Source organism: Narcine bancroftii, chromosome 10 (assembly GCF_036971445.1).
Source record: "Narcine bancroftii isolate sNarBan1 chromosome 10, sNarBan1.hap1, whole genome shotgun sequence".
NCBI classification, from domain to species: domain Eukaryota; kingdom Metazoa; phylum Chordata; class Chondrichthyes; order Torpediniformes; family Narcinidae; genus Narcine; species Narcine bancroftii.
The window spans coordinates 8,198,553-8,225,717 of NC_091478.1; the positions used below are offsets into that span (position 1 = coordinate 8,198,553).

General features: G+C 41.9%; 1 long non-coding RNA gene across 5 annotated transcripts in view; it reads right to left on the minus strand.

Annotated features, from left to right (window-relative positions):
- Window positions 1–27,165, minus strand: part of LOC138744117 (uncharacterized) — a 140,284-nt gene that overhangs the window by 85,237 nt on the left and 27,882 nt on the right. For 4 of the 5 annotated variants that reach the window (XR_011345295.1, XR_011345294.1, XR_011345292.1 and 1 more), the window contains exons 3-4: window positions 9,654–9,736; window positions 179–400 (exon numbers count right to left, since the gene is read on the minus strand). This is a non-coding gene — a long non-coding RNA (uncharacterized lncRNA). Of the gene's footprint in view, window positions 1–178; window positions 401–5,052; window positions 5,145–9,653; window positions 9,737–27,165 lie in introns of all 5 variants that reach the window. The other variant, XR_011345296.1, reaches the window with a different exon arrangement.

Consider the following 27,165-nt stretch of genomic DNA (forward strand, 5'->3'; position numbering starts at 1 on the left):
CACAAATCCCAGCCTAGTTTCCCCAGCTCTTGAGTTTAGCCACTGGCTGTTCTGGTCCTAGCCCTGGCTCTTGAGTTTGCGATTTCCCCCCCCCCCCACCCCTCCACTGACCCGGCCCCAGTCCTTGAGTCTCACTTTCTCACATTCTCCCTTCCATTTTACTGTTTCTCTTACTTACTTTTTTTGTCATTTTCCTCTTGAGTTTCTTCCTTTTCTTTTCCCCGGTGCCGAGCATGTGTTTTCATTGCCCGATGTCGTTCCTTTTGTCACAAAATTTTCACCTCTGACATCTTTTTTAGAAATCCTGGGGATCCCATCATCCAGAGTGTAGATTTTCATCCTCATCACCACTTTATCCCCTTTGGAAATATCACTGCTGGTCATTCGAGACTCAGAGGAGCTGTAATTAATTTGAAGATGGCGTCAAATTGAAATTCCCTGTAGAACGTAACTCCATGTATCTGACATCACGCTGACATGCATGCAAATTCCTATAACACTCTCCACCCCCTCACCCAAACACCTCCTTCCGTAAAATCCCTGCTGTACTTAATATGCAGCCATTGTTAATCCCCACTAGTTTAAATTCCCCACTTATTTATTTTGCCTTTCTTTACAGAAGTCCCGGAGCGGTGCTCCAGAAATCTCCGGCAGCACTGCATCCTTGGTCATTCTGTAAAAGGCATGCACCTTCAGAGATCTCTGAAGGTCGGCTGTAGGACCTCTGAGACGTCTCTTTCACAAACCACATGCCACTTGTTGGTGTTCTTTTTTAGCAGCAAATTAGACACACAGCACAGTAACAGGTCTTTCTGTCCAATGAACCCATGCCGCGCAAATACCCCAATTAACCTACAATACCCATAAGTTTTTGAAGGGGGGAAGAAACCGGAACACCCGGAGGAAACCCACACAGACAATGGGAGAATGCACAAACTTCTTATAGATGGCACTGGATTCTACCCCGTGCTCCTAGCGCTGTAATAGTATTGCACAAACTGCTACACTAACTGTGTTGCCCACCAAATGTACACTGCTTCCTGGGATACACTGTGCAGCAATGAACAATATCATTTCAAGCATGAAACCAGCAACTTGAAAGTGACTCAGTTCAATGTTTCATCTCATCCAAAGTGTAGGAAAACAACTTTGTACCCATGAAAACTAGAACAGTTCAAAAGCAATGCATAAAATAATTTGTTTGTATCCCTCGTATATAGTGGATTAATAGATCACCATTACTAGTGGACCAGTTTCAATAATGAAATTACAGGTAGTCCTCAACTTACGACCGTAACTGGGACCAAAGGTTTAGTCATAACTCGGACTGGCAGTAAGTCAGATTTGCATGTCTTAATGATGCATTAAAGCAATTTTTCAAAACAAATTCAATAAATGGACCTTTAATGAAGAATCTCAGCATATGTACAGTATCTTTTAAAATTTCGGTCGTATGTGTAGATGAACGTTACTCATGTAGGTCATAAGTTGAGGACTACCTGCATATTATAAACAAGTTAAATTCTGGGCTCGCCTTCTCCAGACTTTTATAGATTGCAAATCGCAAACTGACAGTAACAGTCCTGTGTGGTGTACATCACTTTGAGCAAATCATTCCCGAGGGCTCAAATGAAAGTTTAATTTACCCCAAATCCTCTGAATCTCTTAAGCCATAACATCTGTTCATTTTCTTTATTGGATGAATATGCTTGATGGGTCAAGTTATCAGTTTTCATGCCGTGAGATCACGCACAAACAGAGCTGGACAATAGACTTGTATGTGGGTGATAGCAACACTGATGGCAGTGTGCTTCATCACACTGCAGATTGAGGTCTGATCCTTCACAAAGATTCACCTGCTTTATACAAACACCGAGAAAGAACAAGACCTCCCAGCTCCATGCAACAGTGCAAGTTTAGATTTCACTCTCATACAGTCAATTAAATGGACCACTGGACTTTCTAAAAATTAGTTGTTTGCTTAAGAAATTAATGCCTTGAAGAAATACTAATCCAGATATAAAAATGCTTTTAAATTAATTTTTCAGGATTCAGGTGGCGTAATTAATAATGTTATTCTCTAAATTAGGTTAGGAGATTTTGGGCCATCCAGAGAAATATTTAACCCTATCTTTCCTTTGATTTATTCATTCAAAGATATGGTAAACAATAGCCTCACTGGATCTGCCTCTGAATACATGAAAATAAGTGTCATGAAGGCCCTGTAATTGACATGAATGCTCACTGTGTTCCAGTCGTGCTTGGTATGATGGTAACAACCAGTTCTGAAGAGATGAACTAAAATGGTGTCCTTGTGTAGAGAAACATATCAATGGCCCATTTGAAATATGATGAGGTTCGATGATTATACAACAATTTTAACAGCTACAAAACATTTAACATTTATTCAGAGAAGGATAGCCAGGGGCCTCAGCAAAGAAGCACTCACAGAGCTTTGTAACAACAATGTACTCGAAAGGATGTTGTAATATGCAACTTGATAGGTAAATAAAACTGAAGTGATCACTAATTGGTATACATAATTTTTGTGGAACTTGTGACAAATACATGATCTTTAGTCTGAATCTAGTTTGCTCCTTCTTATTCTCGTATAGTGCACAGATATTATAATAAACAGATTGCCAGAGATAAACATTGCTCCAAGCCAGCCAAGCTGTGATTTCAGTGATCTTAAAGTGTTTCTAATCAACTATTTGCTATAGCTATACTATGCATTTTTGTTTCAAATTATGTAAATTCAATGTTTTTCTTATTGCCTTACTATAAAACAAGTACTTAAGCAATTCAAGAATTTGGTTGGAGTGCACAAAACATAATAGTGCTGTGGTCACTACATAGGATCTGAACTTTTGTCTCCTTTAGGTGCCTTGCTGTTCAGCGTGGGTGATCATGTCCTTCCATCCATCACTCTCTCTTTTGCACAAATGATCTGAACTACATAGCACTTACAACTGAAGATGATAAAAGCTCACTGGCATGCCTACATAATACAATGGCATTAGCATTCTGCTCTGACAAATCTATGGAATGTTTCTGAATGAAAACCATCTGTAACAAGCATCATCAGAGAGGTAAAGTAGTCAGATTTTAGAGCAGCAACCATTTGAGGTGCTTACTACAGTCTCTGTCTGACATGACACAAACTGACAGTAACAGTCCTGTGTGGTGTACATCACTTTGAGCAAATTGTTCCCAAGGGGCTCAAATGAAAGCTTAATTTACTCAAATCCTCTGAATTTCTTAAGCCATAACATCTGTTCAGATTCTTTATGTAAAACAATTGATGCTGTTTATGAACTTTTGTTTAACCAGTGATCCTTAGAGAATTCAAACACTTTGAGAACTTTAAAAAAAAAATATTCTTTATAATTAACACATTTACTCCCCCACCTCCAATTCACTCCCGCTATGAATATGCAGCTCAATTTCTTCTCCTCCAGTTAACAGAGTAGCCATATAGGTCAAGGGCTTCTGCAAAGTCAAAACCATTGGCTCAATTCACTGTGTGATAATCAGTTGTGTGTTTGTGCAGCCATGTGAACATAGATGTGTATGCATGTGAATGTGAGAGTCACACAGTTGATCCACTATTGTTACTTGAAATATGCCTATTTAAAATTGCACATGAAGTAAGAGGTGAGAATACAAGCTCATGATAATATTGTCACCACTTCTAAAATAAGTAAGTGAATTGCTTAAATCACAGACATTTACCCTCACATGACATTATGTTACAACACTGGAATGTCTTGAGAAATGTGATCTTGCTCATTTTCAACACACAGCGATAAGAATCCAAAAGGAATAAAAAAAAAGAGATGGTCCATTTTTTCCCCACAATTGGCGCATGCGTCAGAAGAAGCTGGAATTAATTTCACTCCCATTCTGGCCCCCTGACCCTTTATTTTCCAACTTTGAATCATGCTAGGATTCTGTGTCATACACTGCCTGGTCTGGTCCAACAATTCTTTCTAGAAAGTCAAATTTCTCCTCATTTTTATTATCTGTTTATTTAGACATACAGCACAGTAACAGGCAGTTTCGGCCCACGAGTCCGTGCTGCCCAATTTACACCTAAATAACCTACACCTCCGGTATGTTTCGAAAAGTGGGAGGAAACTGAATCCCCTGGGAAAACCCATGCAGACACTGGGAAAACATATAAACTTATGGACAGTGCAGATTTGAACCTCGGTCCCGATCGCTGGCACTGTAAAGGCTAACCGCCACACAAACCGTGCTGCCCTTTATATTAATAACTTTAAATTAGATTAGATTTAACTTTATTGTCATTGTGCCAAGTACAGATACAAAGCCAATGAAATGTAAGTAACATCTAACCAGAATAGTGCTATTTACAAGTAACAGCGAATAAAAGCAAGCGTACCAGCAAACAAACAAGGATAAAAGTACTGACAGTACAATACTGGTGCAATACTGCTCAGCGCTGTGTGATGCGAGGTTCAGCAGGGTCACAGCCTCAGAAAAGAAGCTCTTCCTGAACCTGCTTGTTTGGGACTGGAGGTTCCTGTAGCACTTACCGGATGGAAGGAGAGAAAAAGGGTGGGATGCATCCTTGATAATGATTTTCACCCTGCCCAGACACTGTTCTTCATATAGGTTCTCAATGGTGGGCAATAGGGGGCCAATAATCTGTTGGGCAGTTTTCACCAACAGCTGGAGCACTTTACGGTCAGATACGGGACAGTTGCCACACCACACTGAGATGCCATAGGTGAGCATGCTCTCAATGGTACAGCAGTAAAAATCCATCAGTATCCTAGGATGGAGGTGAGCTTTCTTGATGCTCCGCAGGGAATAATATAAATAAATCACTAAAAAGAAATTGCCAAACCACAGAATAATTTTTAAAATGTTTTTTAAAATTCTTATTCAATCTATATTTTCCTTGTCTATTCACCTGAAAGAATTCCAGTATATGAAATAGCCCTTCATAATTACATTATTTGAACATCTTGAGGATATTCAAGGGCAGCATGGTTAGTACAGCAGTTGGAACAATGCTATTACCTGGGTTCGAATCCTGCACTGTCTGCAAGGAGTTTGTATATTCTCCCCATGTCTGTGTGTGTTTCCGTTGCATTCTCCAGTTTCCTCCCACCCTTCAAAACATAAGGGAGTTGTAGGTTAATTGGGGTATATGAGCAGCCTAGGCTCATGGGCCAAGAGGGTCTGTTACTGTGCTGTATGTCTAAATTAAGAAAATAAACTGGGTTTTGAAAATATTATGTTGATAAATTATAATGTACAATACTTAAAAATAATTCAATTAAAAAACAGAATTGGTTATTATGAATGAACTCTTCCCTTACCAGCAAGGAGCAATAAAGTATACCATCTACCAAGTATCAGGCAACAGGCAGATCACAAAAAGCTATGTTTTTAAAAAATGTTTAATTTGTTCTATATAATGGCAAAAATTGAGGCTCAAATCCATGAGATGTTAATTGAAAATTGAAAATATACAGATGCAGGAAATCTGAAATAAAATTAAAACAAAAATGCTGGAACACTCTGCTGAACAGGCAGTGCCTGTGGAAAAAGGAGCAAAGCTAGTGTTTCAAGACCCTTCAGTTGTGATAAAGTAATTTCTGTATTTTTCCTCACTATGTAGTATTACGAGCTCCCATTTCATTTAGTGTGAGTATCACTTTAAGGGCTAGTGTTGACCAGCTGCAACCATTCACAGCTGTGGAGAGACTGGGTGGCAATATCTAGTACAGACTATACCCAAAGTTAATACCCTGGAGGAAGAGAAATATTTTTTGTTTTATCCAGGGACACAGGTGATGGAAGAGTCATGTGAGTGGGACATTGGTGGAAACAACATTCATTATTCACCATCAGACATCTCATGGAACACTGAGGTGGAGTGTGTGAAATGGATAATTCAGCTGATTTTCCCTCTCAGGGGAATTATTGAACTACACAGTGACCAAAGGAAAGGTCACTTCAATTGACCAGGGTTGGGGAAACATCATGGAAGTCACACATTTTATTTTCCCTATGCAAGGACACTTCTCAGTAAGAAACTCAACAAGGATTCGTGAGTTTTTAGCAGTCCAATCACTCAATCTCTCCCACCTCCATGATTACTTGCATCAGTTTAAGAGTCTGTGTTTTGACATAGGATTTCTAAGACTGAAATTTGGATGACTTTCCAGAATTGTGCTTAAGCTGTAATGGTTTGGGAATCTCACTCACACACACACACACACACACACACACACACACACACACACACACACACACACACACACACACACACACACACACACACACACACACACACACACACACACACACACACACACACACACACACACACACACACACACACACACACACACACACACACTAGGATATTGTTGGGTTTGATTTAGCTATTGCATTATATTATTAGTCATTATTAATAAATATCGTTTTGTTTTAAAAGAAAACAATAACACTGACTTGGTGAATTTCTACTGCTGCTGGTCTGGGACATAATCGTAGTCTACACTCTATTTTAAAAGATTCTATGTCCAAAATATGTTCAGTGAATTTGTGGACAGTCGGAATTTGAATAGTATGCCAGAGTAACTTTGCTAGTCCAAGAAGATAGATGCCTGTTAATTGTCAGATGTGATCAGGGTGGAGCTGACAGGAAGGAGTATACGGAGGATGTAATTTCCTTAAACCACCATGTGAGTTGTTGGAACAGATGTTTTCTGTGTCAGCAACTACAGATTCATGATCAAAAGGGATGTATTTACATGTGGAATACTAGACTAAAATTGTATTATGAATTAGTGTACGGTGACCTGATCACCTGGCACCCTTTACAACCCATAGAACAGAAGACCACCACAGAAACAGGTTTTGGTGAACAAAACATCTGCTGCTTTCTGTACGACTACAAATGAGCAAGGTTAAGATTGTACTCAGAGCCAATTACATTATTTTTGATTTTTCTGTAGCTGGTGTTCCTACATGTTATCAGTGATCCTCCATTTCTAAAATATGATTTGTAGTGAAAATTTTTTCTGTTTTCTCTGCACGTGCTTACATCCTCCGAAGTTGCCTATAGATTCTGTCTGCACTTGTGCTGCAATTTTGTCTTGATTAATTTCCAATGCTTTCCCTGGTTTACCAGTGCCTCTCTGATTCTCACTGTACCATTGACAACCACTGTTTATTTAATTGCTGCTGCTTGGATGCTAGGCGTGAATTCACTGACTCACTCTGTACCAACAGTCATCAGAAACATCGACTGCTAACCATTTTCTCTTTGCTGCAGTATTTATGGTTTCTGTGTTCAGTTCCTTCAATGAGTGACCATCTGCAAATTCCTCAAAGATCTTCTTCACAGAATGCCTTTCATTCTGACCCCAATATGTGTGCACTTTTTGACGATTCTTGTCATCAGTTGTAGCATATTGAGTGATGTCTGCACACAACTTCATTAAGCTGATGATTAATGTATTAGATAAACTCTAGGAGACATCAACAATTTCAGAGAACATGTGGTAACACTTCATGAAGACTAACAACTACCATCTGTGCTCGGATCACAAGTAAGATTACATCATCATAAGCACATGTGACTTATTTACATATTTACTCACAGGCTTACACACCCTTTAACCTCAAGGTGGCTCTATGCCTCTAAAGAGAAGTGAAGCATTCAAGCCCGAAAAGTGCACTTTCAGTTAGTTGGAAACCAAGAATCAACCACGATAGATTCAACCTGTTCCTTGATCCCATGAAGTAATTTCTCGTCAACCTCCCATCACCAAGGAAGAAATCTGAGCCAAGAACAAAGGTGCTAGACCAAATTACATCCTGACTAATGTCTTTAAAGCTTGAGGTAGGAACTGACATTAATACTCCACACAAAGCTATTCAAATATGTAACAGTAAAGAAATTCCAAAGAATTTTAGCAATACTCTCAAAAGTATGACCATGCTGAGATTAGGAACGAGGAAGTGCTGGATCTTCTTTAAAAAAAACGTTAATACTGATAAGTCCCCAGGGCCGGATGAGATACAGGCCTTCTCTCAGAGTTCTTTGGCTTGGCTTCGCGGACGAAGATTTATGGAGGGGGTAAATGTCCACATCAGCTGAAGGCTCGTTTGTGGCTGACGAGTCCGATGCGGGACAGGCAGACACGACTGCAGGGGAAAATTTGCAATAATGAGAATCCTGGGAATGAGAGTCTTGCATCAGTGGTGTGAAAACTATTGAAGAGGATTCTTAAGGACAGAATTTATGAGCATTTGGAGAATTATGGTCAGCATGGCTTTGTGAGGGGAAGGTCACACCACATGATTGAGTTTTTTGAGGAGGTAATAAAAGAAATTGATGAAGGGAGGGCAGTCGATGTGGTGTATATGGATTTTAATAAAGCACTTGACAAGGTCCCCCATGAGACACTTGTTCTGAATGTTCTGCGGCATGGGATCTATGAAACATTGGCATTGTGGATTCAGAATTGGCTTGCCTGTAGAAACCAGAGAGTAGTAGTGGACGGAAAATATTCTTCCTGGAGATCAGTGTCTAGTGGAGTTCCGCAGGGATCTAATCTGGGACCCCTGTTCTTGGTGATTTTGTTCATGACCTAGATGAAGAAGTGGAAGGATGGGCCAGTAATTTGCAAATGATACAAAGGTTGGAATAGTTGTGGATAGTGTTGAAGGTTGTGTAGGTTACAAAAGGATATAGACAGGATGAAGAGTTCGGGGACATAGCAGTAAATGGAGTTGAATCCAGGTAAGTGTGAGGTGATGTATTTTAGAATGTCAAACCAGAAAGTTAAGTACAGGGTTAATGGTTGTATCCTTACACTTTAGAGGAAAATAAGGATCTTGGGATTCAAATCCATAAATCTCTCAAGGTTGCCACACAGGTTGATAGGATAATTAAGACGGCCTATAGGATGCAGGGCTTCATTAGTCGGGGGATTGAATTCAAGAGTCGAGAGGTCAAGTTGCAGCTCTACAAATCTCTGGTGAGACCACACTTTAGAATATTGTGTACCATCTGGTCACCTCATTACAGCAAGGACGTGAAAGCTATTCAGAGGATGCAGAGGAGATATACCAGGATGTTGCGTGGATTGGAAATTAAGTCTCATCAGTCAAGACAGAGGTGTTCCTGTGGTGAAAATGATCCAATGCAAAGTGGAGAGCCAGCATGACATCAATTGCTGACCTGTTGCAGCAGGAGGTGAATTGAAGTGGGTTCAGGGACTCCCTGAGGCAGAGTTGATTGCACCATAACAAGCCTGTCAAAGCACTTCATCATGATGGACATGTGCAAGTGGCCAATACGATGAGGCAGGTCACATTGCTCTGCAAAGAATAAATAATGTTGTGAATGATAGATGTACTTTTAAAACAGGTGTTTACCTCAGACCTTATGGGAATGCTTTGTTATCTTCCCTTTTGAAGTGATTGTAGAAGGCATTGCACTCATCCAGAAGTGAAGCTTCACAGTCCCTGTAACTATTTGGTTTTGTCTTACAGAAAGTTATGGTAGCTATACCACAGCTGCTGAATATCCAGCTTAGTCTGATATTGTGTTTTCATATTAATAATGACACTGAAAACCCAATTTAAATGCCACAGACCTAGTCTTCGGTATTCTGCATATTTCCTGATCCATCACAGCTTCTGGTTGGGGTACATCAGGATACTTTCAAATCTTGCCCTGCTAAAAATCATAATTGTAAAACATTACATGAGCAGTTAATAGAACTAGATTTATTTCTTGTCTACAGCGTCAAAAGTCCAGTTATATAACTAGCCGTAAAATTCATCATAAAATTAGATCAAGACACTCTTCCCAATTTTAAGATTATTTCTATTGTTCCCCCCAAAAAAGCATTTGAAAGAAAAGATTTGAAAGAGCAATGAGGCCAATAATTTACTGGGCCACTGACATTGCAAAATTCCAGTGACTTTGGATTTGACTTGTATATGAAGTTCTCCATCTGCTGGATAGCTGCCAGGCTTTGAAGAGGAAGAAGATCACAAGGGCACCATTCAACAGGTTAATCCTGTTTGTCAAAGTTTAGCTGGTTTGTAGGTGCATCAATGGAAACCTCTGTCACCTTTTTACTCTCTTTTTCTGTTACTGAGAGCCACCAAAATTCATGTTTTTGGTTTAATCTTATGGAAATAAAATATAGCAAAGTCATTTGGATATACTTGAAGTAATAAGTAATGGACATTATGAAGCACTACACAGCTATAAGAATTCTTAAATATCCTGATGAAAAAAAATGTCCTTGATTCAAAACACACAGACATACAACCAGACATAACTCATATTCAGACAAACAATATATATGTTCAGGACCTTTATTTCATTTATACAAATAAATAAATAAATGTAACTATGAGAGCCTCATATGGTTAGTGTGAGCAGTTCCTTTGGTCATTCAGCACTCTCACTGCCTGTGGGAAGAAGCTGTTCCTCAGCCTGGTGGTACTGGCTCTGATCCTCCTGTATCTCTTCCCTGATGAAGTCTTTTGAAAGGCTGGTGATGAAGCTTATCAACTCCTGTCTGAGCGGTGACATGGATACATTCCAGTTCCCTTATTATAGTAACAGCTATATGGAGGATGCCATCTCACTGGCTCTACACAAAGCCCTATAATACCTGGACAGCAAAGTTGCAAACATCAGAATGCCCTTTTATTGACTACAGTTTGGCTTTAACACCATCATCCTCTCAAAACTGATCATCAAATTCCAAGACTTGGGAGTTAATACCCCACTGGACCTCCACCACAATCTCCATCAGTACTGGAGGACCACAGGGTTGTTCTTAGCCCCCTGTTCTACTCACTTTACACCTATGACTGTGTGGTTCTAGACCACAATAACAGCATTTACAAATTAGCTGATGATATCACAGTAGTGGATTATATAAACAAAGGGAATAAGTTAGTATACAGGAGAAGGGTTGAAAACTTGACTGAATGATGCACCTTCAATAACCTTTCACTCAATGTCACCACACATTCTGTTCTCGCTGCTGCCATCCAGGGAAGAGGTGTAGGTGCTACAAGACTCGCACCACCAGGTTCAGGAACAGCTGCTACTCCTCAACGATAAAATCAATCTGAGACTCTTGTAAGGACTCTTATTTGTGCACTTTATTGATTTTTCTTTTCATTCTCCCTGTATTGCATATTTAGTTTGTTTACATTTATTAACTGTTTACAGTTCTTTGTTCATTTACATGTATATACTGTGTACAGTACTTTTTTGCACTACAAATTAGTGGTAATTCTGTAGGAAGAAGAATCTCAGGGTTTTATGTGATGTCATGTATGTAGTCTGACAATAAATCGGAAATCTGACAAGAGCAGCCGAACGATATTGTGTGCAGGGTGGAAGGGGTCCGCAATGATTTTAATGCCCTCTTCAGACAATGATCCCAGTAGATTATGCCTTTGGGTGGGGGGGGGGGGATGGAGACTCCAGAGATACTCTCTGCCACTCTTATGGTCATGTGGATTGACCTCCGATCCATTTCTCTGCAGCAACCATACCACACTGTGGCCAGGGGCTCTCAATAGAAGGTTGATACGTTGGTAGCTGGTAGCCTCCGCCACTTCAGTCTTCTCAGAAAGTGCAGTCACTGTTGCACCTTCCTGACAAATGAGGAGATATTGAGTGAACTCCAAGGAACTTCGTGCTCTCCACTAAAGAATTGTTGATGTGCAATGGAGGGTGGTCATTCCTGGTCCTCCTGAAGTCCTCGATCATCTCTTTTGTCGCCAACATTGAGACTCAGGTTGTTACTCTTGCACCATTTCATGAGATTTTCCACCCCTTCTCTGCAGCGCGACTCCTCGTTGTTGCTGATGAAGCCAACTAGTGTTGTGTCATCTGCAAACTTGATGATACTGTTGGAGTTGGATCTGGCGATATAGTTATGGCTCAGTAGCTTGAACAGGAATGGGCTGAGCATATAGCCCTGAGGTTGATCAGGTCCTCTTACTGTGCTACTAACAAGAGATTCTGGAAATAAAAGAAAATCTCAAATAAACTTGTCTGAGGAACATTTCTACATATTTGCTATATTCAAAAAAAATTCCAATGTGCTTTCTACCACTATTTTGGATAGCATAGAACTGTCATTCCAATAAATATAATTCAAGTTATATAATGTTTCTTTCTTTGGCTTGGCTTCGCAGACGAAGATTTATGGAGGGAGTAAAATGTCCACATCAGCTGCAGGCTCGTTTGTGGCTGACAAGTCCGATGCGGGACAGACAGACATGGTTGCAGCGGCTGCAGGGGAAAATTGGTGGGTTGGGGTTGGGTGTTGGGTTTTTCCTCCTTTGTCTTTTGTCAGTGAGGTGGGCTCTGCGGTCTTCTTCAAAGGAGGTTGCTGCCCGCCAAACTGTGAGGCGCCGAGATGCACGGTTTGAGGCGATATCAGCCCACTGGCGGTGGTCAATGTGGCAGGCACAAGAGATTTCTTTAGGCAGTCCTTGTACCTCTTCTTTGGTGCACCTCTGTCACGGTGGCCAGTGGAGAGCTCGCCATAGAACACGATCTTGGGAAGGCGATGGTCCTCCATTCTGGAGACGTGACCTACCCAGCGCAGTTGGATCTTCAGCAGCGTGGATTCGATGCTGTCGGCCTCTGCCATCTCAAGTACTTCGATGTTAGGGATGAAGTCGCTCCAATGAATGTTGAGGATGGAGCGGAGACAACACTGGTGGAAGCGTTCTAGGAGCCGTAGGTGATGCCGGTAGAGGACCCATGATTTGGAGCCGAACAGGAGTGTGGGTATGACAACGGCTCTGTATACGCTTATCTTTGTGAGGTTTTTCAGTTGGTTGTTTTTCCAGACTCTTTTGTGTAGTCTTCCAAAAGCGCTATTTTCCTTGGCGAGTCTGTTGCCTATCTCGTTGTCGATCCTTGCATCTGATGAAATAGTGCAGCCGAGATAGGTAAACTGGTTGACCGTTTTGAGTTTTGTGTGCCCGATGGAGATGTGGGGGGGCTGGTAGTCATGGTGGGGAGCTGGCTGATGGAGGACCTCAGTATTCTTCAGGCTGACTTCCAGGCCAAACATTTTGGCAGTTTCCGCAAAACAGGACGTTAAGCGCTGAAGAGCTGGGTCTGAATGGGCAACTAAAGCGGCATCGTCTGCAAAGAGTAGTTCACGGACAAGTTTCTCTTGTGTCTTGGTGTGAGCTTGCAGGCGCCTCAGATTGAAGAGACTGCCATCCGTGCGGTACCGGATGTAAACAGCGTCTTCATTTTTACAATGCAGAAAAACACACTTGGAGATGTTTAGATTTAGTCATTTCCCATCTTTAACATGTGGGACAAACTGACCTAGCTGGTTAGTGTCAGCAATCTTTGGAGGAAACTGTTTAGATATTTGACAGAGAACAGGATTAAAGAGAGAAATACTGAGTCCAAGTCATTACATTCACATCTTTTTATAAAGTTTGAGAGCACTCATTTTGTCCACAATAGTATTTCTAATCACTCCTCCCAGCTACATTCACAGAAGTTTTTTTAAATTCTGCTTGATGAAAGAATATTCCCCCAGAGCTTCTCGACTCGATTCAGAGTCTGGGATGTTGATATCACCTCAGTATTTGCCAACACGTACAGTTATTATTTATATAAATAACCTTCAGGATTTAGTTTGTTACATATTTCCTTTGTTTGATCTTCCAAATCTGTGTTCATCCAACAGAAATGTCGGTGTGATGCATGTATGTGTCCAGATTTGCCATATTGAGGATCAGTTGGATGACACATGGGTGAGATGAAACATTTACCCAAGTAATGCCCTGGCCTATGCTCACTTTTCCGATGTAATTTATGAATCAGTTGTTTTTAGTATTTCATCTACCTTTCCAAATATGCTATCTGTTTAGTAGTTCTAAACAGAATTCTGAAAACACCAGATTGTGCATTTTCTCCCACCCTTACAGAATCCAGTGTGGTTCATTACAATATCAGAGCGGGCACGAGCAGTACGTCACGATGTGTCAGTGTTGCTGTGGAAATGGGTCTTATTGTGAACTCATTTCTAATAATCTTCCAAGTTCAATGCACTTTAGATCATTTTAAAAAAATGTTTTTAATACCATGCCTACAATTTGATTATAGATGCATTGACTCTATTCAATAAACTATTGCACTTTTGAACTTATAAATGCTAATTGTCTCAGAGGAAAATATATTTTGTAAAGAGCTATGCTCCATCCCACCCTTATCTTATCATCCTGATTACAGAGAAATAATGAATGTTGGACACATTTTTAAACCTTTGATATTTACCAAGGTCATCAGTAAGAAAAGGAATCTACAAATCATTTTGAAGCTCATATTTAAATGGCTCAAATTAATGAAGTCTGCATTCAAACAAGGTAGAATACTCACATTTAAGGTCAAAATAAATCTATGATTTATGCATGTGTGATTATGAAATGCAACATGGAATATTTCCTCCTGGAAATGTTTAATTTTAATGCTCTTGATTTTCTACAATTTTCTCATCAAAATGCATGCCTTCACAGATGATTGTTAAGCATTTCTGTGAATATTATAGCCCAATTATAATAGTTTGGTTAATTTTATAAATATTAATAAGACCAAAGGGATTGAAATAACAGTAATTCAGCATATGTAATTGAGCCGGCAGCACTCCACCCCGATAAATCATGAATCCAGACGCATCTGAAGAAGAACAAAAATCCTATTAAAAAATAAAGCCACAGTTCACTAATAGAAAGGGTATTTGTATTAGTGGGTCCAATGGGTATCCCATTGAAACATGAAGTTTTAGAAACATACTGTTGTAAAGCAGAAAATCCTTCGCTTTAGATGATGAAAGCTTACATGGATAATTTCATTACTTTTTCTGTTGCTAGAATTTGAATGTACCCATTCTTTGCTCTTTGATTTCATTTAAAAGCATTGAAAACCACTTCAGAGCAGAATGAGGCCATTCAACCCATCGAATCTGCTCTGCCATTTTTCCTTTCAACCCCTTCTCCCCGTAACTTTTGATGCCCTGACTAATCAAGAACCTATCAACCTTGGCTTTAAACATACCATTGACAACTTCCACAGCAACAATTTCCGTGGATTCACAACCTTGTGATGGAAGAAATTTCTCCACCTAAAAGAACAGAGGCTGTGCTCTCTGGTTCTAGATTTTCCTTCTACTGGAAACCTCTTCTCCACATCCATTCTAGCCCTTTCATCTTTCTAATCTTCAGCGATTAGAGGCCCAGAGCCATCAAATGCTCTCATGTTAACCTTTACATCCCTGGGATCATTCTCATAAATCTCCTTTGGACCCTCTCCAACACCAGCACATCCTTCCTTAGATACAGGGCCCAAAACTACTTGAAGTGCTCCAGACATGGTCTCACCAGTGGTTTGTAAAGCCTCAGCATTACATCTTTGACTTCATATTTGAGTCCTCTTGAAATGAATGCTAATATTGCATTGGCCTTCCCCACTATTGACTCAACCTGCAAGTTAACCTTCGGAGAATCCTGCATTATGACTCACAAGTCCTTTGGACCTCCACTTTCTGAATTTTCTTCCCATTTAGAAAATGATCGACTTCTTTATTCTTTCAACCAAAGTACATAACCATATTTCACTGTGCTGGATTCCATCTGTTACGTCATTACCCATCATCTTAACCTATCCAAGATATTCTGCAGACTCACTACTTCCTCAACACTACCCACACCTCCACCCACCTTCATATCATCCACAAACTTGGCCACAAAGTCATCAATTCCTTCATCCAAATTGTTTGCCACAGCGTGAAAAGTAGCGAACCCTACGCCGCCCCAGTCACTGGCAGCCAGGCAGAAAAGATCCCTTTTATTCCCATTCTTTGCCTTCTGCCAGTCAGCCAATCTTCCACCTTTCCCGTAACACCATGGGCTCCTATCTTGTTCAGAAGCTTCATGTGCTGCACCTTATCGAAGGTCTTTTGAAAATCCAAATAGCAATATCCACCGACTCTCCTTTTCGGTCTGCTCACGACACCCTCATGCAATTTAGATGAAGGACCTTGTGGCCAAGTTTGTGGATGATATGAAGATAGCAGGTAGTGTTGAGGATGTAGGGAGTCTCCATTGGAGTAAAAGTTACAATTTTCCTGTCCTCTGGAACTATACCTGACTAGTGATTTCTGAAACACTAGTGTTCACAATCTCTTCAACTACCTATTTCAGGACTCTGGGTGTAGTCTATCCGATCCATCTTCAGCTCCTTTAGCTGTCCAAGCACCTTCTCCTTAGTAATAGCAACTACATTCACTCCTACTCCCCCACCCCCCGACTCCCTCGGATCTCTGGCATGTCACCGGTGTCTTCCACATTGAAGATCGTTACTCTCAAAGGCAGGAAGCAAAAAATATCTCCAGCTTTAACTCTAATTCTAACTTAGGTGAATTGAACAGTAAATCATGAATAAGAGTAAGTTTGCAATGTTTTGGACAATGCCTCCTCCAGATGATGAACCAAAAGCGGATTCACTGTGATTGAAAGATGGCTGACACCTGCTCAAATCTCCATAATCTGTTTCTATGGTTACCAAGAGAATGAACACTTGTCCACTTACTTCAGGAACCTCATTAAATCAGGCAGCAGGAGAGCAGCTGTGTTCTCAATGTGTTCCACTGACAGCATTCAACTAATTTTATGATGCTCAGGTGATCTTCAGGCCTGCGTCGAGAAAACTATTCAAAAATGTTGCGAGAGGGACAGATGGTGCAATGAATGGAGAATTGCTGTCATTTTGAAAATTACGCACTTTTTCAAAAAGAAAGAAATCCTATTTGGATTCAGTTTCAACTGCGATAACATGGTTTTGCTTTTTAAAATTACATGTTGTGGCCTCAACAAATCCCTGAAAAGCAATCTGAATGAAAGCATCATTATCTTATGACACCAGATTTGTTTTTAGATGCTAAATGGGTTGTAATAACTTTACTAAATCTGCAGTTCTGTTCGGAAACCTGCAACAGACAATGATTACAATCATTACTCAAATGATTTATGTCTAGTCATAATTTTAATAAGCATTATGTCCTGGCAAGACTTCCTCAATGTGTATGAATCCAGAAATATATGTTATAATTACTGATGATAGTCAATAAATTGAATATTAACCTTGGAATTTCTTATCCTTCCCACTTAAAAAAAAATTCTAAATGTACTAGGTGGATTAAGATCGGTAAATCAATCATCCTACTCCATTCCCTGGTTAGTGTTATTTAATTGAGCCAATAATAGAAAATGTGGAGATTTTAATAAAAACACATAGAATGGATTTCACCCAGTAATCTGAGGCAATAGGTGAGTTGCTCCAATAAAGACAATGGACTTCAAGAACTGAGTATCTCCCCCTCAACAAAAAATAGAACTCTGTTTAATTTCTGCAGGACATTTCCTTTCATGACTTCTCCAAGTTCCCCCGCTCCCCCACCCCCAACCCCTGCAATTCTTCAGGTTTTCTCCCAATCACGAGGACGTACTGGGCTAACGGGCTTTGGCACTTCTAGTCAGGCAGAAAGAGGATTCACAAAAGCAATTGAAACAAGATTTCCAAATCACCCAAAAGAATCCATAACCTTGTGCCAGCCAACACTAATGGTTGGCTGTTGGGAAAGCTCTATTTCACATTACAACCAACCCACAATTCTGTAAGTACAGAATTCTCCACATCAATCTAAAATTATTTAAAATATAATGGATGTTGTAATTAAATCTTTGCATTTAGCATCCCTTTTCTCCAAAGTATGAAAACTAAATGTAATGCAATGCACTAAATAATAACCTTGTTATACCCTTCCACTCCTCACAATGATCATTTCATCTGCCTCAATTTTTTGTTTCCTTTAGGTCATAAAATTGCTATTTTCCTTCACAGTTTGATGCACTCGATCTCTTCTCGCCTGTGTGATTCAATAAATGTTCATGGGATGGGAATCAGATGCAAATGATTGTGATGATGTTGCAATGCAATGCGCAATGCCTATTTGGGACATAAATCAGAAACCACTGACACAGATAAGGAGACAATGGAAAGAGTGTTTTAAGGACTGAGGCCATCCTAATGCATGACCACATTTCTGCGAAAATTGAGACTAACTATATAGATGCTGCATTTTGACCTCGTGCATGACCTGAAGAATAATTTGCATCATCAGACCCCAATAATTTAGTCGATGATTCTGCGCTAATTTAATTCTGATTTTGAAAAGGAGAGCTTGACAAGTCAATTTCGTTCTCCCCTTGTGATTCATTTTAACAAAATATCCATTCAGACCTCAAGGGAGGTAAGTAAAAAAGCCAATATGGAAATCTTGTTTGGCTATGGACGAAAGAAAATTTGTAAGGAAAAACATACATTAACATTTATTTTTGGGCTCAGCAATTTTGTTGCTTGGTGTAATGAAAAATTTAAAAAGTCAAATATAAGGAAGAGAACCAGGAGTAAGCCATATGGCCCCTTGTTTTTGATCCAGGATTCAATAAGACAATGGCTGATCTTTAACTTAAGGACACTCAAGATCATAGCCTTACATGCTCAAAAGGGTCGTTAGCTAATTCCTGCTTTTAATGACCTCAGCAGTATTCTCCTCTAATTCCTTTTCCCTGAATTACTTTTAGAAATGATAATCTATAAATCTCTGTTTTGAATGTACTCAGCAATGGGAACAATGTAGTCATCTCGACAATCCCAAATTGTCAGCATGTTCTTTGTGAACAAATTTCTTCTAATAAGCAAAATTAATTTAGACACTGGATGACGGGAAGTACAAATATGGACAAAAAAATGAGTATATTATGTGTGTAGTTTAAGATTATAGTTTGTTATGTGATATTATAAAGTTTATAAGATGTTATTAATTAAGATTTATAAACAGTTAAGAGTTTTGTAGAGTAATATTGTAGTTTAAGGTTTAAAGTTTAAAATTTTAAAAAGGTGGTGGGGATATTTAGAGTAAAAAGGTAAATAAGATATAGATAAGATAATTTTTTTCTCTTTCTCTCTGCTGTTCATTTATATATATTTTAAAACATTGAAAAATAAGTATTAAGAACAATTGTTATCATAGAATTGATTATATAATCAAGAATTGCATATTGTTTATATGAATATTAAGGATTAAGATGAATAAATGAAGGGTTTAAAAACATTATATGGGAGCTCTGTACTGAGTAGAAAAAGAACTATTGACGGTTAGGATAGAGGATTGAAAATGGGTGTCTTCAGCACACCCCCTAATTGGTGGGACAATGGTGTCAAAGGTTTAGACCTCGACACCAGGAGGGGGGAGGGAGGGGGGGGAGGAGATAAATAAACAAACAAACAAATAAATAGGCATTTCTTCTCATCTCTGTTCTGACTGGCCTTTTTTTTGGCATCCCAGTTAAGAAACAATAATTCCTCCATCTATCCTGTCAACTTCACAAAAATGTTGCATGTTTCTCATTCTTCTAAATTTAGGAATGCCAAGCCAATCTACTGAAGCTCCCCTCTCATGAAATACCAACTATTCTAATAATCAATCTGGTGCATCTTTATGCATTCCCTCTATCCCAAATCTATTCATATCTAGATGGAGAAGCCAGAACTGTAGACAATGTTCCAGATGTGATCTCATAAGGCCCTACATAAATCAAGCACAATACCTCTACTCTTGTACACATAGTGAAGGTCAGCATAATAGTTGCTTAATAATTGTTTGCTATATTTACTTTCTAACTTTATTGCAAGGACACACAGATCTTCTAAACACCAGTACTTTGCAACCTCTCTTTCTTTAAAAGATATTCCAGTTTATGAAATGGCTAACTTTACATTTTCCCCTATTATATTGCATCTTCCATGTCCTTGCCCTTCTATTTAACCCCCATCAAGCTTCTCTACACTCAACTCATACTCTACACTTGATATAATCAGCAAAATCTGAATTTCTTACATTGAATACTACAACTAAATCATAATAGATTGTGAACAAATGTGGGCACATCTCCAGTATCAACATTAACTTGATGGTCACATATTCCCAAACCGAAAATGATCCGCACGCTCCTATTCTCTATTTACTATGCATTAGCCAATCGTCAATGCAGAACAATATATTTCCCCAATATCATGAATTAATGATCTCTCTTATGACATGTTATTGAAGTCCTTCTTTAAATCCAAATATGCCACGTGAAATGGTAGGCCCTTATCTATTCAATAAGTTACAGATTTATCAAACATTTTCCTTTTTATAAATCCATGTTGACTTTGCCCAATCCTAGGAGCATCTTCTCAGTATCTTGTTATCTCATCCTTAATAACAAAATCCCAGCAATTGCCCTACTTCTGGTGTCAGGCTAACATTTCTATAGTTCCCTGTTTTTGCTGAAAGCATTCCGGCAAATGTCTTCCTGGTGGACTTATAATTAGTAATTTGAGAGCTATTCATGTCTCATTTCAATGATGTTACTGTATACAATCTTAAGCCTCAGAGAACAAGTAGGCAGTTAATGGCACGGAATCAAGGGCTGAAGGGTCTACTTATGCGCTGCAGTGCTGTGACTGACTCAAATTCAAAGTAAATGTTTACCATTTTATCTGCAATGAATTGCACTCCTTCGGACATTAAGTTTGAAATGTGATGTGAATTATGGCAGGACTTCTAGTCAACAGTCTATAACAGCAAATAAATTCTATCGGTTCAGAGCCAGTTAAAATATCATAAAATTAATTCTAGTCACTTGCTTTAATTTTAGGGAGAATTACCCAATCATCATTACTCCCATTCTAGGTGCTTGTAGTGGTGTTCTACAGAAAAGCATCTCATCCAGTGTATTTTACTTATTACAAACATCTGAACTCAAGCGTATGACCACACTCTGTCAGACCAGCTGGAGTATCATTTCTCTGTTATGGAGTTGGACAAAGATTGTGATAAGATCCATTGTAGAAGATTGGCATGTTTAGCATCAGGTCCACACATAGGTAATGTAAATTAATTTTCCATTCAGAAAACAATTTTATTCCAGCAAGCTGTACTGAATGCCTTAGTAAGTGAAGAATAGAACATTGGCTAAAATTTTGTGTTTGTTCTTGCTGTTCTTAATTACTGGAATATCACATCTGTGTAGTCAAACATTTATGAAGCTGTTTGCCTTTTTCGTGAAAAATCTCTGATATTAGTCAGAAAGAACCAAAGGCACAAATAAAGATAAATAGTATCAACCTCGCAACCACTGCAAACTATATATCTATATATATATATATATATAGATATATAGACATATCTATATATAGACATATCTATATATATAGATATCTCTCTCTCTCTCTCTCTCTCTCTCTCTCTCTCTCTATACACACATACGATGGGCTTCATAAAATGGGCTTCAATTGTCAGCCTTTAATTGCCCTTTCCATTCCACTCCTCAGTCATTGCTCTCTTTATTCTTCCTATTGTACACACCATCCCTTGAGCTACTCCGAAAGCTTTCGTGGCTGTAGTTTTACAGTCTGATCACCTTATGGTTTTCACTGGATCCCTCAGGGGAAATATTTCACTTCAATTTGAATTTTGTCAGATACCCTGGCTGTGAATAGCAGAGACCTTTTATGCCATAACTCCGTGTTCCATCACACTAATACACAGTAGTTCCAATTACTGTTAGGTTGTCTTGTTTGCTTTCTCATGTGCCTGTAGTATTATGATAAGCTATGATTTGTTTAATTAATGCCAGAGCTCAACAGTGAATGCCTAAGAAATAAAATACAGTGGAACATTATTAACAGAACAAATCAGCATATGATTTTACTCCATGACTTAAATCACACTGAGTGTAAATATTACTGTTGGGACAAAAGGCTAAGGGAGAGTTCTGTTCCGAATAAGCTATAGTACACATCATATTTCTCAAAAACAGAATGGCAAAGTGTTGACTTTCTGACTTATGGAGTTTGCAGAGAGGTAATTTCAATAATTTCTCACATTTTGCGAGATGGCATTACTGTTTCCAAAAATGTATGCAGTTATACATATTGAAACAATGGACCTGAAGGTTACATATAGAATTAGAACTGGTCCAGGGAGGATTTATAGCACATCAGTGAAACCATGTATGCACTCAACAAACCAGAATTTCAGTTCTCAGCTGTGCTTTCAATATTCACACACAAATGCTTCATACCCATTATTAACATGATCTGGATACTGAGGCCTAAGACTGCTGAGGCAAAAATCCAGTCACTGGATTCCAACACAGCTCAGAGGCTGGGTATCCTGTCCGAAATGAATGACCTTGAGATAACAAAGTATTTTCACTACTGACAAGGCACAAATCAGGTGCATGATGAAAGGCTCCCTAATTATTTTGATATGTTCAGCACAAACAACTTAAGAAACTTGACATTATATCAAAACTTAAGCAAGAGACCTGGCTGGGACTCAATCATTTGTCCAAAACATTCATTCCCTTTTCCACCAGTGCAAAGAAGTTGCAGTGTCCACCATCCTCAAAACACACTGCAGTTACTGGTCCAGGCTAATTTCCTTTACCTATGACTTCTGCTACCAAGAACAATAAAGTTGGTGGCTAGGACAACAGAACATTACAGCACTGAAACTAGGTCTTTCAAGTCAGTACGAACTATTTTTCTGACAAGTCCCACTGACCTACACCCAGTCCATAGCCCTCCATACCCTTCCAACCATGTACCTGTCCAAATCTTTCTTAAATGTTAAAATTGAGTTTGCATTCACCACTTCAGCTGGCAGCTCATTCCACATTCCCACTATTCTCTGTATGAAGAAGTTCCCCCAAATATTCCCTCTAAACTTTTCCCATTTCACCTGATGTGGTCTCCCCTACGTCGGAGAGACTGGACACAGACTGAGAGATTGCTTTGTTAAGCACCTTATCTCTGTCCACCGCAACAGTGGCCACCCTTCCTCATGGCACCTCACCAGCCACACACACCCCTGCTGCTAGCACCCACCCCCCCACTTCCCCTCTAACCAGAGACCAGGAGCCAGTCCTATGAAGGTTACAGAGACCCCGGCGGCCGCCAAATCGTCTCAACCTGTAAATATTGTATCTACATGTTGGGTGCGATTCCTTGTTACTGCCGCCCCCGGGACAATTTTAAAGAAGGGGGTGAATGTGGTGGTACACCACCGGCCTAGTGCAGGGGGCAACCTCTGTACCTGCAGGAGTGTAAGGGGACAGGACAACACCTGGCCAGCTGCCAATCAGTTGGCCTGAATTGATCAAGCCCCACCCGGTCGGGTGTCAATCACCCTCTGGGATATAAGCCTGCGCCTGTCTCCCGAGGCCTCACACTGAGATGCTGCAGCCACAGTCAGCCTGGCTCTGTGGAAGTCTTGTGGATTAAAGCCTGTTGTTCAGTCTTTACCTTGTGTGTGTTTGATTCTGTCCAACAGTGCACCACAATTTAATCCACAAAATTTTCCCACGGATGCCAAGGAAAAACTCCTGAGCGGAGGGAGCCTCGAGGTCGACCTATGCCACCCAGATGCCCAGACACGCTTCGAGATCTGGCAGCACGCAGTTGAGGCAATCAGTGAGGCACAGGAGGGTGACATCCTGGACTCCGATCAGAAGAGGTTGGTCCTACTCCGGTCAAAGCTGGGTCCCCGCACCATCCAGGTAACCAAAGGTTGCTCCACATACAAGAGCGCAATGGACACTCTCGAGAACTTGTACAAGCCCCCCCATGAATGTGGTCTGTGCAAGTACCTCCTCAATACCCGAGCCAAGCAACCCAGGGAGACGGGTGAGTCTTACCTGGGACACTTGCAAGAGTTGGCACAACCGTGTCTGGCTGAACCCAGGGTAGGTGTAGAGGAAGTCGAGAAGCTGATCCGGAATGCCTTCGTCCGAGGGCTACGCACGAGGGCCATCCAGCAGAAGCTGCTGGAAGACAACATCGATGCCCTAACCAGGACTGTGGAAGTGGTCCAAACCCTGGAAGCAGCAGCTTCGATTCCGGGATCCCCCAGGCTCCCTCATGGCACTCTCACACTGCAGCCGCAGTGCCAGGCCGAGCTGGGGAGGAGAACATCGCTGTGGCAGGCGCCCGGTGCCCCTGTAAGTACTGTGAGTCCTGGTGTTGGTCAGATCGATGATCGCATCAAAACTGCCCAGCTAGGAACCAGTATTGTTCCCGATGCGGCAAGAAAGGCCACTTTGCAAAAGTGTGCCTCTCTAAACATGCCGGCAGCTCAGCGGCCCTCTATGACCTCACTACCTCCCCCGTGGACCCCCCATGTGCACATGCCGGGAGGCACCACTGTCCCCGCAACAACTTCTGCCTTCCCCGACTTTGACCGCACAACATTCGGCCCTGCCAGCAACCGTCGCATCATGTGCCCCGAACATCTGCACCAACCCTCGCCCTTGCTGAGAACTACAGCGACGTCACTGCCACTGGCCGTGATGACTTCACTTCCCCCGGCGCAGTGGACACGGCTGGGGAAGGAGGCCAGCCACGCAACAGCTCCCCACGTGCCGCCACCATCTTGGGCCAGGCAGCGCCCGACACAGAGGGTCCCCAACGCCATTGAGAACAATGTGGCCAACATGGGCGATGACCAGGCCGCCCTACCGACAACACCCCCGCCTCCAGAGCCCATCGGTTACCACATGCTGCACCTCACGACCGATGTCGACGTGGTCAACATGAGCGATGACCAGGCCGCCCTATTGACGTTCCCCATCCCTCCGGATAACGACGACTCTGACTCCGAGATGGTCCTGGCTGCCACCACGCTGACCAGGGACATTCCCCATGATCTCAGGTGCTTGATGATGGACGTGCGAGTCAACGGGCAGGTAACAAAGTGCCTGTTGGACAGAGGCAGCACCGAGAGCTTCATTCACCCGAGCGTGGCCCACTCCCTAAGGTTAAAGGTCCACCCCACCACCTGCTCGATCGCCCTCGCCACCAAGGATAAGACTGTTGGTACCCTCGGGTGCTACTCGATCGATATAACGGTGGGAGGGGAGACTTACACAGGATTTAGGCTCTTGGCCATGTCCAAACTCTGCGCACCACTCCTCCTGGGCCTGGATTTCCAGTGCCAACTGCAGAGTGTCACCCTTGCCTTTGGGGGCCCCCAATCTCCACTCACATTGTACGGCATGCCAACCTACCTGGCCGGCAGGAGATTCACACTCCTCATGGACCAGCGAGCCGTGGCGTTCATGTTTAATACTACCCACAAGAGCAAAATAAAGAACGACAAGATCCTGCACTGGAGAGTCGAGATGGCAACCTACAGCTACGACATCTAATACCGTCCCGGGAAGTTTAACGACTCCCCTGATGCCCTCTCTCGCACCTGCGCGTCTATGCATGACGACGACAGGTTGCAGGCATTGCATGAGTCCCTCTGCCATCCAGGCATCACCCGGTTGTACCATTTTGTTAAGTCCTGAAATCTGCCGTACACGATCAGGGACGTCAGGGACATGACCGAGGCCTGTTGGGTCTGTGCAGAGTGTAAACCCCATTTCTTCCGACTCCCCCAGGCCCACGTTGTAAAGGCTACTCAGCTTTTTGAGCATCTCAGCGTGGACTTCAAAGAGCCCCTGCCTTCCACAAACCGAAACCTTTACTTCCTCACGGTAGTGAACGAGTACTCACGCTTCCCTTTCGTCATCCTTTGTCCGGACAATTCCACTGTAACTGTCATTAGGGCTTTGAGGCAGATTTTCACCATGTTTGGGTACCCCGCCTTCATCCACAGTGACCGGGGGTCTAGTTTCATGAGCGACGAGCTGCGCCACGACCTGACAGCGAGGGGTATCGCGACTAGTCGCACGACAAGTTATAACCCAAGAGGCAATGGGCAAGTGGAATGCGAGAATGGGGTGGTCTGGAAGGCTGTCTTCCTGGCTCTCAGGTCAAAAGGGTGGGCTGTTGAGTTCTGGCAGGGCGCCCTGCCCGAGACGCTCCATGCCATTTGGTCACTGCTGTGCATGGCTACCAACGAGACCCCTCACAAACGTTTGTTCTCATTCCCCAGGAGGTTGGCGACTGGAATGTCACTCCCAGCATGGCTCACGTCCCCGGGACCGGTGTTTCTGGGTAAGCATGTAAGGACACACAAGGGCGAAGCCCTGGTGGAGCAGGTTTTCCTCCTTCATGCATAACTACGCTTACGTTAGGTTCGGCAGTGGCAGGGAGGACACCATCTCAACCAGGGACCTAGCACCAGCAGGTATACCCAACACACCACACCACCCTCCATCCCAGGACAATGCTGACCGGTCATACATCTCTATCCCCAGGCTGCTATGGGGCACGCAGGGCCTCCTTGATCACCAGGGGCCCGCTTCAGCCTTAGGAGATGAACTCGCCCCCCCCCCCCACAATATGACACACATACGTCGACCCCAGTCCCCCTGGCCACCCCTCCTCATGGCACCTCACCAGCCACACACACCCCTGCCGCCAGCCCTCCCCACCACTTCCCCTCTAACCAGAGACCAGGAGCCAGTCCTATGACAGTCATAGAGACCCCGGCGGCCGCCAAATCGTCTCAACCTGTAAATATTGTATCTACGATTCCTTGTTACTGCCCCCCGGGACAATTTTAAGGAAGGGGGTGAATGTGGTGGTACACCACCGGCCTAGTGCAGGGGGCAACCTTTGTACCTGCAGGAATGTAAGTGGACAGGACAACACCTGGCCGGCTGCCAATCAGTCGGCCTGAATGGATCAAGCCCTACCCAGTCAGGTGTCAATCACCCTCCGGGATATAAGCCTGTGCCGGCCTCCCGAGGCCTCACACTGAATTGCTGCAGCCAAAGCCAGCCTGGCTCTGTGGAAGTCTTTGTGGATTAAAGCCTTTTGTACAGTCTTTACCTTGTGTGTATCTGATTCTGTCTAACAGCGCACCACAACACCCATTTCAATTCTCCATCCCATTTTCTTACCAACATGTCTGTCCATGGTCTCATGTGACGCCAGACTGAGACCACCCGTAAATTGGAGGAATAACACCTCATCTTTTGACTGGGCACCCTCCAAATGGATGGCATTAATATCGACTTCTATGGCTTTGG